We start from the raw sequence: 12846 nt of genomic DNA, 5'->3' as shown, positions 1-12846 counted from the left end.
CCGTGATCTGTCTTCTGGCAAAAAATGCGAAATTCCACATTTTTGTAGATAGGAGCTTGAAACTTCTACAATAAGGTTCTCTGATACGCTGAATCTGATGGTGTGATTTTCGTTTAAGATTGTATGACTTTTAGGGCGTGTTTCCCCCTATTTTCTAAAATGAGGCAAATTTTCTCTGGCTCGTAACTTTTGATGGGTATAACTGATCTTCATGAAATTTATCAAGGAGGCACACTCGTGCCTCTATAAAGAGGCGACACACGACAATGTTAAGCGATCTTCGGTTCCAGTGGTCGCAGACGGATGGGGAGGGATGCATTTCGTAGCCCGAGCTCCAACTAAGAAACCTGCAAAATTTCATCCCCCTCCAACTTTTCCTTCATGGGGAAAATATGGCCGAAAGTTTCGACCTGTCAACCCAAGCCCCCCTTTAACGTTGTCCGATCGGGCTGAAATTCACAAGTTAAGGTCCCCTAGGGCCCAGGAGCTTATCCGCGAAATTTCAGCTTGATCCGATAACTCCTTCCCTGTTTTCCAGAAACCACCCATTAGCTATTTAATTAACGGATTTCTCTCCATAAGAGCCCATGTTAATTTATTAGCTTTCCTGGAAAGTTTCGTAGGAAAATCTTAACCCCCCGAAAGTTTCGACCCTCCAACCCCCCCACCCCTTTTAACGTTGTCCGATCGGGCTGAAATTCACAAGTTAAGGTCCCCTAAGGCCCAGGAGCTTATCCGCGAAATTTCAGCTCGATCCGATAACTCCTTCCCTGTTTTCCAGAAACCACCCATTAGCTATTTAATTAACGGATTTCTCTCCATAAGAGCCCATGTTAATTTATAATTTTTAAAAGCTATTGAGAAATTATATTTACACACATGCAAGTTATTAGCTCAGTTGGTAGAGCGTGAGACTTATAATCCTCGGGTCAAGGGTTCAAGTCCCTTACGGGCGGTTTTTTTTCACAACATCAAAAAAATTTTGATAACACCTGGACAGCTTATCATTTGAGAGATAACAGAATATTAGCTTCTTATGAGCAAAAGAAACATTTCGGTCATTCTATCTATTTTTTTTCTATTTTATACAATGATTTAAAAGCGGGGGGGGGGCGGCAGCCACCCAAGTTCCTCTCCTAATTCCTGTACGAGGAGTACAGGAATTATTAAATTACATCCATCATGGATTGTAGAAAAAAGGTACAGAAATAATATGAAAAAAACTTCGTTTTCTTAAAGAGTTAAAGAGGCTGCGTCCCAAAGTCGAACCTTAAAACGTACAGGAATTAGAAGAGGCAGTTGGGGGGCTGCCGCCCCCCAAACCCCCAGCTTTTAAAGACTCTTTTGTACAGGTTTTTTTTGGGGGGGGGACTTCATTGTTACTAATTACTAGTTTCGGCGCAATGGTTCTCCTGTCCTCTTGTGTTTAACATTTTTCGAAGTTATTCCATTATTCATTCATTTCAATTTTTCGTTAATTAAAAGAGGGCCTTTCCGAAGCCAAGAGCTGGGGGTTAGCAAAAAAACAAAAAACCTGTACAAAAGAGTCTTTAAAAGCTGGGGGTTTGGGGGGCGGCAGCCCCCCAACTGCTTCTTCTAATTCCTGTACGTTTTAAGGTTCGACTTTGGGACGCAGCCTCTTTAACTCTTTAAGAAAACGAAGTTTTTTTCATATTATATATTTAAAATCAGCATTAAAATGTGATTCTTTTGATGTAACTATTGGTATCAAAATTCAATTTTTTAGAGTTTTGGTTACTATTGAGCCGGGTCGCTCCTTACTACAGTTCTTTACCACAAACTGTTTGATACCATACCGACTTCTTGGTAGTTTTACTTTTCTAAATATTTCTTCAAACCAGCTCAAAAAAAAGAAAAAAAAAGAAGAACATAAATCTGCCAAGAATTATGACTGAAATTACTCGCATCTCACACAATACCTCAGCATCTCTCCACCAGTATGCAGTAGAAAATGTCTGCTGAGAAAAGAATAAAGTGAATTTGAGCAAAGTATGTATATTTTTCTCACAATTCAGAAATTTTGTGCACACATATAAGCAGTACCAAGCCATTCTCTTTTTCTATTGTTATCAATTTTATCATACAGGACTAGGAGACTGAGTCTTGCTATTGAAGGGAATTATAGACATAAAAAGTTATATTCAATGAAAACCCCCTCCAGAAATGTATGCTCTCATGGCCCCATAACCTGATTTATACATGAAAAATTCTTGCATAACTTTTATAGTAACAAGTATGTTGCGTAACAACATGGAAACTTGAGTTCAACCCAAGCAAATGCAAAATCTTGCATCTTGGTCAAAATAACCTCAGTCACAGCTATCATATGGTTAACTCTGCAGTTACTGATTCAGAGTGATAAGGAAGAATGTGGCTTTGCAATAATCATTGACAAGAAGCTTAAATATCACATGCCCTCATGGACCCTTAACCTGATTTATACATGAAAAACTCTTGCGTAACTTTTATAGGCTAAAAAATAACAACAAAAAAACAAATAAACACGCATCTGTGATCTGTCTTCTGGCAAAAAATGCGAAATTCCACATTTTTGTAGATAGGAACTTGAAACTTCTACAATAAGGTTCTCTGATACGCTGAATCTGATGGTGTGATTTTTGTTAAGATTTGTATGAATTTTAGGGCGTGTTTCCCCCTATTTTCTAAAATGAGGCATTTATTTTTAAACAAAGATACAAAGGGGAAGGTCATTTTCGAAGTCTAGGAGGCAATTTTTCCTTCTAATTGGCTAATTTAAGGCTTCTGCTGCAATGATCCCAAAATTGTTTAGATTTTCTAGATATTCTTTGTCAAACAATGCCCAACACATAACTTAATAATTCTAACTTTATTTTTTGAATGATTTCAAATTTGAAATATGGTTGCTATTTAAATGTGGGCAACATGTCTCAATATAATGTTACACAATCTGTGGTAATACTTTAACTTATCCTGTATCTTTGCTTAGACAGTGCTATGGTGATGCCTATGATTATTGTTTCAGCTTTATGTGACCAGCTGCTATCAGTGCTATTAATAATACAAATTGGCGAGTTAAAAAAAATCAAATTAATAAAAATCATAAAAAGTATTTCAATAAATTACATATGTTAAAAGTTTAGTACCACAATTTAAATCTTACAGAGTCAAAATTCATTCAAAAATCTGCGAGGTACAGCCAGACCGTTTGAGAATCGAATTAAACTTTAAACAGGAGTCAAATTACTAATTTCCTTTACAATACCATTTTTTCATTGCACCCACAAAATACTAACCTTTTGATAATGTTTTTGAGCATTTTCAGTAACTTTTTTCCTATATCTTTTATAAGACATTGTCATCAGTATTTTTTCTCAAAATTATGAGAAAAACTTATGGTTTATGGCCCTTTTGACAGGTCAATTTAGATGAGGGATTGTTTGAGGCATCTACACAGACGAACTTAAATTGCATATCTTCTCAGCTTATCTACTGATGCCAATAGGAGGTAGGTACTCAGTGTCTGGGCTGTTTGTGGCTATCAAATCTAATAGAGAGGGGACTGGTAGGTCAATTAATTGATACAAAACTATTATGCCCCAAGTATTCAACAAACAGATTACCAGCAATAGTTTTTTTTTATACACTAATTCCTTTCTTCTTAATCCTTTAGTCGATTCCTTTCTGATGCTAAATATGATAATCAATTTACTTGCAAAATACCCTTCCTCCTGATTATCCCATATATGGGCTAAGGGATATATAAAAACTAAAAGAAAACACCTAGCAATGAACTTCCTAGCTTACAACATGCGGAACGTCTTTACTAATCAGATTATTATGCTCCTTTCATTAGACTATTTTATGTTTTTTAAAGTAATGTCACTAAATAATTTGGTAAATTAGATGCTCAATCAAACATGAACATAAACTACAGAGTAAGAAGATAAATAGCTCAATATAGAAGCTATACCCTATGACTGGATTGACATAAAGAAGAAACAGATTGTAATGGCTAATGCTAATCAGATTGGATTAGTATTGATTAGTATGTTTCGAAAGAGCATAAAAGAGTAACGAAGAAGCATGTTCACCTTGTTCCTCTGTTTGTTTTGAAGTCTCATATATATATGGTTCTTTTTTATTCCCTTTTAAAATAATTGCTAGTCTAATAACTGAAGCAATATATTAACTTCCCTTATATAATAATATACAGGTACTATACTTTCCTATGTAAATGCCTCTTATGTTAAACTAGTTGTTCTGGCAGTCTAGAATCTTTTTTCTATAATCAGAGAAAAGTGTAGTTGCTGGTGTTTGCATTTTTCTGCAAAAAAAAGAAGATATACCAGTACTTCAGTTTTTTCACATTCTGCTTGAATGTAAGTTAGGTTTAGGCTAAATTTAAAAAAAGGTTTCCAAAAAAAGTCCAGTTGGTAATCCTGCACGAAAACTTCTTCTGAGAAGGAACCACTATAGTAAAAGAAGAATAGTACCATTCAACCCTTCCCAAATTTAAATCTTCCCTAAAATGATTCCCCTGACTCCAAGCCTTCTAGAATGCTTATCTGTTATTCTTGCTTTACTATAAACCATGTGCATTTTAGAAATTATGATTTTTATTTTTCGAAACTTGAACAGTAAAAGAGGAGAATTACAATCATAATCTCAGAAAAGAAATTTCGTCTTAAGAACAATTATATTTGAGACTTTCAATTTGATTTTACTATTTAAAAGCACGCTCTCTATAGAAACTTTTCCTTTTAACTCAAACAAATGGAAAACTGATACCTAAATAAAACTAGAGGTCTATTGTTTATCTGACTAATTAAACAAGATTGATTATTTAGAAAATATTAATATTAGTTTCTACAAATATCAGTAATTATTTACTTTTCAATATTCTAATGATGAGATATAAAAATATATAAACATATATTTAGAATATATTTTGTTTTCACTAAAGCACAAATGATGCTCACGCCTTAAAAGACTGTAAGGAGGCAGTAGTCCTTCTACATTAATATTCCATAAATACAGACATTTATGGTATTTCTTGAAACTGAAGCACTAATAACTGAAACTGAATATTAATGTTACATTAAATTTGTTAATAAATGGATTTGTTAATAACTGGGTATAATATATACCCTAGTACTATGATTTGTGAAATAAGACTAAAAGGGTATGCAGAACTTAAATACAATAGAATGAATTGGAGCATCAAAGCTCAGTAATGTTTATATATTTTCTAATATATTTTTAATATCATTAGATAGATTTAAGGGCGTATCCAGGATTTTTTCGTGTGGAGCGAGTACCAAAACCACATAATAAAACGCCTCAAAAATATATATTTGCATTTATTACGTTTTTACATGCCAGACATGTAAAAACTTATTGTTTTTACTTATTCTTGGAAGGGTGGAAAGAGAGAGGCTTTGTATAGATTGGGACAGAGTTGCATGCTGAGGTGTATTGGTCTCAAGCAGATTGGTGCTGCAGAGAGTTGTTATTATTAGTAGAATATCTTCCCTGTTGGTATTCTCCAACATGAGAGTAAAATAGCAAGAGATAGATTTGGTCTTACTGGATGCTGAACTTACAAGTGCTGTGACTGTCCCTGTGATTCAGGGACATGATTAACAACAGAATCAAGCCAGTTCATAGTAACTACACAGCAAAGTTTTAGCAATCAACACAAGAGATGCTTTCCTGCAGCCAAATCTATCATGGCTAGGAGATTTTCAATAAGGTGTCTGCAGTTTGAAATTAATGTCTGTGTCCATCATCAGTGTCCCTTCTGAAAGCGTTTTCAAAAACTGGGCAGTTAATCACTGTTGGGCAGAACCAGTTCAGAGGGGAAAAAATTAATTGGTTCTGCTATTTTTTAGTAGCCAAAAATAGCCAGTAGTTTATCTTTCTTTGTCCTAAGCCCAAGTATTTTGAAATCCAAGTTTTGTAAAATCTATTTATGTAGTCTAAGTTTGCTTTTATTGCTTTGGTTTTATATAGTCACTAGCTTGATGCATTTGAACAATAAGATAATATTTATTTTCAAAAGACTATCACAAGCTCTATAGAGCCGAATTCGTTTTATATGTCAGTATATATGTCAGCAATAGGTCATATGCATTCATATCGCTTGATCTGTCTATGCCTTATATAGTCACTAGCTTGCTTGGGTGTCACTTAAGACATCAGTGATGATGGAAGTATGTGGCTCTGAACTTCTTTTTCTTCCTTTGGCTTGGAACTTGATAATAGAGTTCAGTATTGCTGCCATCTTCCATTTCTTTTGTAGTGAAGAAATCTTAAAATATCTTTGCTGGTCACAAGGTAGGCAGTAATTTTTAAGTTGCATTGAAGAAAAGTAGAGAGAGGATAGAATGATTCTAAACAGCTGATGAGTTAATAAGATAGTTGAACAATTTACTGTAATTTATTAAAATTTTGTCCTCAATCCAGTCAGGGGGTACAAGCAGTACTGGATTTACCCCAGGAAACCCCATACTTGGGTAGCCTAACTCCAATATGTTGGACTTGCCCTGTACAGGGTAAATTTGGATATGAGGGAGGGGGGCTCATTTACCCCATGTATATGAGTGGCTATTCTTTTGCAGTTCCAGCCTAGATTTTAGTGAAGTATATTTGCCAACTATTCTTCATGTTCAACAACTCTCAATCCCATTGATAAATATAATGTAAGCTGTAAGCTTTACTATTGTCAGCATATCAAACTGCTATAGCAAAAATTTAAAAGTAACAACTGGCAAATGCAATAAAGAAATTAGATCTATAATAAAACAAAGCATACCAGGAATATGAATAAGGTGGGGAGTTTTGGTCACAGCTCTCTCCTGATGTCTCAAAATTTAGATGATCGCCCTATCATTTAACTATTTTCAACACAATTCACCAATGTTCTAAGCTCTTCTTGATTCAAACCTTAGGACTTTTGGGCAGGATAAAATCATAGAAAATTGACAGGTTTATTTTTGAAGGGCTGAAATTACACTATCAGCAAAAGCTTTCTGGAGCTGGTCCAAATTTGGGCCATCATCAGCCTGCACATGAAACACACTAGGGCCTGCAAGTACTCAAAAGTTTGCTTTCTTGACTCTGCCTGATACTAATTGAATTATTATTTTTTTTCCTATATTATTTCAAGTATGGTATTATCCTTTTCATATTTATAATAAAAAAAAATTCTCAAAGATTTCTCCTAATTACAGGATAAAACCAACACTGTCAGTTACCCATGATAAACAGAAAACTGATGTCCCACTATGGCAAATACAAACTATTAACAGGTTCCTCTATCATATCTTTGTGTACTTTTATTTTATTTTTTTATAACTTTTATTTCTGTATGCACAGGATTTAATGGGTGTCAGATTTACTCCAGACTCAGGGTAAGTTTGACCTCCCTGACAAGAGTTACTACAGTGCAGTAACTTATGGAAACAACAAAACTTGAAAATTTTCAGGATTATGAAGAATATTACTAGTGTAACCAAGAGCAACACTAAATAGTTTCTATTATGACATAACAATTAGAAAACAACTTTGGGACCAAATAAACTAAAAAAAAAAAGTTAAGGGATTAGTTACCCCAGTTCACCCTGAATTAGTTAATCAAATTATAGCCCAACACTAGTAACTTGTGAAGGTCTAGCAAAGAGCAACCAAGCTTCCTTTGGTTAAAGAACAGATCCCCAATGGGCAACAACTAGAAAAGCTTGGCCTCTCTATTGTGAGATATTACAGAGACAGGGGAGATCCTAGCATTCAAGATGATGAGGAGTGACATAATGTGATGGATGATTCAAAGGTTATTGGTTCAGTTAAAAGTTCAGGAAAAACAGAAACCATTTAAGCAAACTTGTACTTATTTACTTGCTGGGCAAAGTCTTGGAAGCTGAAATTCAATGTCTAAAAATGCAAAGTTATCCACTTTGGTAATACAAATTCAAGACACCAGTACTTAATTGAGTCAATGGATAAAACAAGGCAACCTATTGTCAGTATTCATGCTGAATATGATTTGGGTCTATTAGTTGATGAACAGCTAAAGTTCAGCTTACATCCCCAGACTATGGCAGCAAAGGCCAGTCAGATTCTTGGTATATTTAAGAGAACTTTCAGTAGTTGTTCACTATCAGTTATTTCAAGGCTCTATATTTGACTTAAGCTAGGGTTTGGCATGTGCATTGCCAACCAAATTAATAAATCCGACCAAGAAACTAGAAGCAGTTCAGAGGCATATATCTAAAAGCATCCAATGTTTCTACAACATTCCCTACCCCTCCCTGCTTGAAACTGCCACTGACTTATTGCTGAGAGAGAGGAGATATGATTATGGTATTCAAGCTGCTTAACAACAAAGAACTTATCCTCAAATGTCTTTCAACCAGATATCTCTTCAACCAGATATCTCTTCTCTCAATCAGGTGGTGAATCTATGGAACTCCTTAGATCAGGAAACAGTCTCTTCTGCCAGTATTGAGTCATTCAAATCCTCAGTTGACAAGGAATGGTGCAACAAGCCCTGGCAATTATTTTGGGACTCACCTGATCAGTCAGCACACAATCTTCACTGACTGGCAAATACAGGATCATCCTATTGCTGGCAAGTGCAATTTAAGATAAATTAAAGTAATAATCAAGTACATTCTTGATTAAAATGAATGGTCTAGGCTTAATCAAAACCAGGGATAGGCTAATTACAAGAAACTGTGTCAATAATTCTGGGTAATTGTTTAGTTTTGTCACAAGCAGTCTAAACTGGAAACTATGCTACAAAGCAGCATACTTTCCAGGATAGAGCATTTAGAAGCACATCCATTTCTGGTTGACCCTCCTCCTCCATGGGGCAAACTAAAAATGCATAAAGTGGGCAGGGTTTTGAAGCAGAGGGAAATGTTGGGGTTTTATAATATGAATTGAATTGTATTTTAAATACAATTTCTAGTCATCACTGGTAATTTCTGTATAGTAGGAAGTTGAAAGATAATTAAAAACTCACATACCTATTGATACTAATTATCTACTTTCACTTTCAAACAAAACAAACATCTGATTTTGCTTAGAGGTATCAGTATCTATAGTGCAAAGCAAATTAGTCTATGAACCCTGCAGGCAGCAGGGCAAGGTCTGTATTCTGATTGGTTTAATTGTTAGTTGATGTTTATTACCTATTTTTAGTTTAATTTTTCAGGGTTCAGGTCAAATAATTATTTAATAAATATAGAATACAGACCATGACCTGCTGCCTGTGTAGCTTATGAACTAATTTGCTTTGCTCTATAGGTAATATTACCTGTAAGCAACAACAGACATTGTGCTCTTCTGTCTACCTTTCTAAATAAACTAACTATTTCTAGATTTAAGACTGTCATCTATTCTCTATTTTGAGTCTTTCTTCACCACTGGTAAGAAATTGTAAAATGAAGCAACCATGTTGCCAAAAAAAGTTTCACATATTTTAATCATCAACAACTAAAGCAAATGTTAACCAAACAATTGTTTGAACTGAAGGAGCAAAGTGGAATAAACTGAAAAACTGTATAATCTCTAGAACATAATAGAACATAAATGTAACATTTAACTAATTGTTCTGATTCACCATTTCACTGGCTAGTTTAAACTTAAAAGTGAAAGTGGATAATTAGGATTAATGGATGTACAAGTTTTTTAATTATCTTTCAACTTAGCATACTACTATATAGAAATTATTAGTGATTATTAGAAATAGTATTAAAAATACAATTTCATTCATATTGTATAACCTAAATGTTTTCCCCAGCTTCAAAACCCTGCCTATTTTATGCATTTTTAGTTTGTTGAAAATAGATGCACTTGTAGAATTAGCATTTGGTAAAATTATAGTTTAGTGACTTCCTGCTATCTAAGAAAGGGGTTAGGTTTAAAAAAAAAAAAAACTTTCAGGGATGGGTCTGCAGGCTAAAGTATGTCCCAAGAAGGTATTTTGAAGCACCTACCTCCACTCTCTCTAGAGGGTCATGACCTTTGATGACCTTTAAAAATATGTGTGTTATAGAAGTGAAACCTTGCAAAATAGATCTTCTGCTTGAATGAAGTACAACAAAATTGTTTTCAGCTTCACAACTTTGCTCAATCCCAATTTATGAGGTTTTGAAGATATGCGAATACATTTCCTAAATTTTGAAAAAGAATTGACATGGCTCAGAGTTCTACTCAAATAACAGGAATTGCATTTTCAGAACTAAAGTCAGAGAAAAAGCAACTGGTAAATGAAAATTAAGGTAGATTGTTGTTTTGTCAAAATTTCAATAGGTATAGACCTGTCATGTAGGCAAATTTCAGGGCCCTCTACAGGGAGAAGGAGTGGAGTTGGGTACTTTAAAATACCTCCCCAGGATATACTTTAGCCTGTACACCCATCCCCATAGGTTTCATTTTCTTAACATAACCCCTTTCCAAGATAGGAAGAAGTCACTAAACTAGAATTTTACTGTAAATTCCATTTTGAGCCTAGTAAAATTCTAGTTTAGTGACTTCTTGCTATCTCAGAAAGGGGTTAGGAAAATAAACTTTCAGGGATGGGTCTACACACTAAAGTATATCCTCTCCTATGGTTTTACCATTTCATTAATGGCAATAAGTAGAAAAGTTTCCCCCAGAATAAGAATTACCTGAAAAAAGGAATTGTTCCTCCTGACCTTCGAGTTTTATAGGTTTTTGCTTCCTTTTGTTTAAATTCATCTATCTGATCTCCCTAATATCTTTTACTTCTTCTATAGAAACGCCTTTATCTTAGAGAAGAGAAAGCAGAGTTGCCAAATGGACACCTTTAGTGCTTTTTGACACTTTTTCACTCTGGGTGACACCGTGCCACAATTGGGTGGAAAAAGGCAGCTTTTTGAAAAAAGGACACTTTTTGGCATTTTTCAAAATCAGTAACATATGTATTTATTTTTATTTTTTTTCTCAATTGCAACTGCTTTCAATTTGTGCTTTGTGCTTTTCAGGTTCGTTTTCATCTTAGGGATTTTTTATCATATACGCACTACTTTCTTTTTGAAAAGGGCGAAAATTCAAACGTGTTGAAACATGTGACTTATTCGAGAGAGTTTCGAAAAAGATTTTTTGATAAAAAAAAACAAGCAAGCTTACAACTGCTGGTAAGTAAAAGCTTAAGGTGTTTTATTACTTGTAATCTACAGGAGTATTCAGAGGTGCGGCCTGGATAGTTGTTAGTACAAACTATCTGTTCCTGAACTGATTTGCTGCTGCTTAATCATTTTTTGGGCAAGGGTGAACCTCAACAGGTTCTTACCAAAGTCAACCTAATGGACATACGATTCTCGTTTCTTGCACACTTGGGGGGGACGTGACAAGGGACCCAATCCAAACACGCAATAAAAAAACTATGTAGCTTTTTTTTGTGTTTTTTAGGTCAACTTCCCAAAATTTCAAGTATAGGCCTACTTGAAAATGTTCAAGTTACAAGTATAGGACCAGGGACCTATCTAAACTTTCAAATATAATGGAAAAATGAGCAGGTTCTCACACCATGTGATTAAGGGACCTATCTAGACTTTCAAATATAGGCCTAATGGAAAAATGAGCAGGTTCTCACTCTGTATAACCAGGGGACCTATCTAAACTTTCAAATATACTGGAAAATTGAGGTTCTCCCTCTGTGTGGCTTGGGGGGAATATACAATCTTTCAAATATACTAGAAATATGAGCAGGTTCTCACACTAGCAAAATGACCTGGGTTGCTGGGCCCTGGAGCCTCTTGGAGTACCCTCTGGATGTTTTTGGGCCCCTATGATCACTCTAGGTTGTCTCAGGTTGCCCTGAGAATGGTCTAGGACCTTTTTGGGTGGCCAGGGACTGCACTAGAGGGCCTCTAAAGCAGTTACCCTAGAGCAATCCCAGGCATCCCTGGGACCACCCTAGGGCCCTTTTGAATGCTCTGGGACTGCAGTTGGGAATTTTTGGGTGCCCTGGGACTGCTCAAGTGCTCCTACTGCAGTATTAGGTGCCCCTAGCACTAGGACTGGGACTGGTCCTGGGTTCCTGTGGCACTAGGACTAGGAGGCCTCAAAGGCAGCCCTGCTCTAGGGCCATTTGAATGCCCTGGGACCACAGTAGGGTCCCCTAGAGTGGTCCTAGTTTCCCCTAAAGCAATCCCAGGGCCCTAAAGCCATTCCAGACACCCCTGGGACCTTTTTAGGGAATTTTAGATGCCCTGGGACTGCTTTAGTGCCCTTATAGCAGTCCTAGGTGCCCCTACCACTAGGACTGGTCCTGGGTTCCCCTGGCACTAGGACTAGGAGGCCTCAAAGACAGCCCTGCTCTAAGGCCCTTTGAGTGCCCTGGGAGTGCAGTAGGGTCCCCCTAGAGTGGTCCAAGTTTCCCCTAAAGCAACCCCAGGGCCCTTGTGAGAAAACCATATAAAGTCATTTTTGTCAACTTTTAAAGATTGGCTAATTTTCTAGTAGGACACTAAGTGTCCCTTTTTTGCTGAATTTGACACTATTCTCAAAAAGTTTTGGCAACCCTGAGTGACAGAGCAAGTCTAGTTGGCATTGGCTAAAGTGCATTTACAATTCCACTCAAAGCTAGGTATGCAGTTATTTAATTTTCAATTTGACTCATTTTTTCAGTTATTAGAAGGTAAACTTTGGCTTTAATAGCAGAATCATCTAAGGAAAAGTAGTTTTAAGATGTTATAACAAGGTAGTGCTGAATAGGAAATGTTGACCCTCTGAAAACTTTAGTTCTTTGAAGCCATTTTTTCATGTGGTGTTTTATGGACATTACAAAATGCCCTGATGAAGCAGCAGGTT

General features: G+C 35.8%; 2 protein-coding genes across 4 annotated transcripts in view; one reads left to right on the top strand and one right to left on the bottom strand.

Moving 5' to 3' along the window:
• Positions 1–10794, bottom strand: part of LOC136034464 (membrane-associated protein Hem-like) — an 81881-nt gene extending 71087 nt beyond the window's left edge. Inside the window, exon 1 of one of the 3 annotated variants that reach the window (XM_065715650.1) lies at positions 10680–10794. The gene's annotated coding sequence lies outside the window, so the exon portion shown is untranslated. The remainder of the gene's footprint in view (positions 1–10679) is intronic. The other 2 variants (XM_065715652.1, XM_065715651.1) reach the window with 2 other exon arrangements.
• Positions 10795–11066: 272 nt separating this feature from the next.
• Positions 11067–12846, top strand: part of LOC136034466 (PITH domain-containing protein GA19395-like) — a 44391-nt gene continuing 42611 nt past the window's right edge. Inside the window, exon 1 of the mRNA XM_065715657.1 lies at positions 11067–11168. The gene's annotated coding sequence lies outside the window, so the exon portion shown is untranslated. The remainder of the gene's footprint in view (positions 11169–12846) is intronic.

This window comes from Artemia franciscana, chromosome 13, assembly GCF_032884065.1.
Source record: "Artemia franciscana chromosome 13, ASM3288406v1, whole genome shotgun sequence".
Classification (NCBI taxonomy): Eukaryota; Metazoa; Arthropoda; class Branchiopoda; order Anostraca; family Artemiidae; genus Artemia; species Artemia franciscana.
Note: the sequence above shows the minus strand (reverse complement) of the source record. Positions and strands in the feature narration are given on the sequence as shown.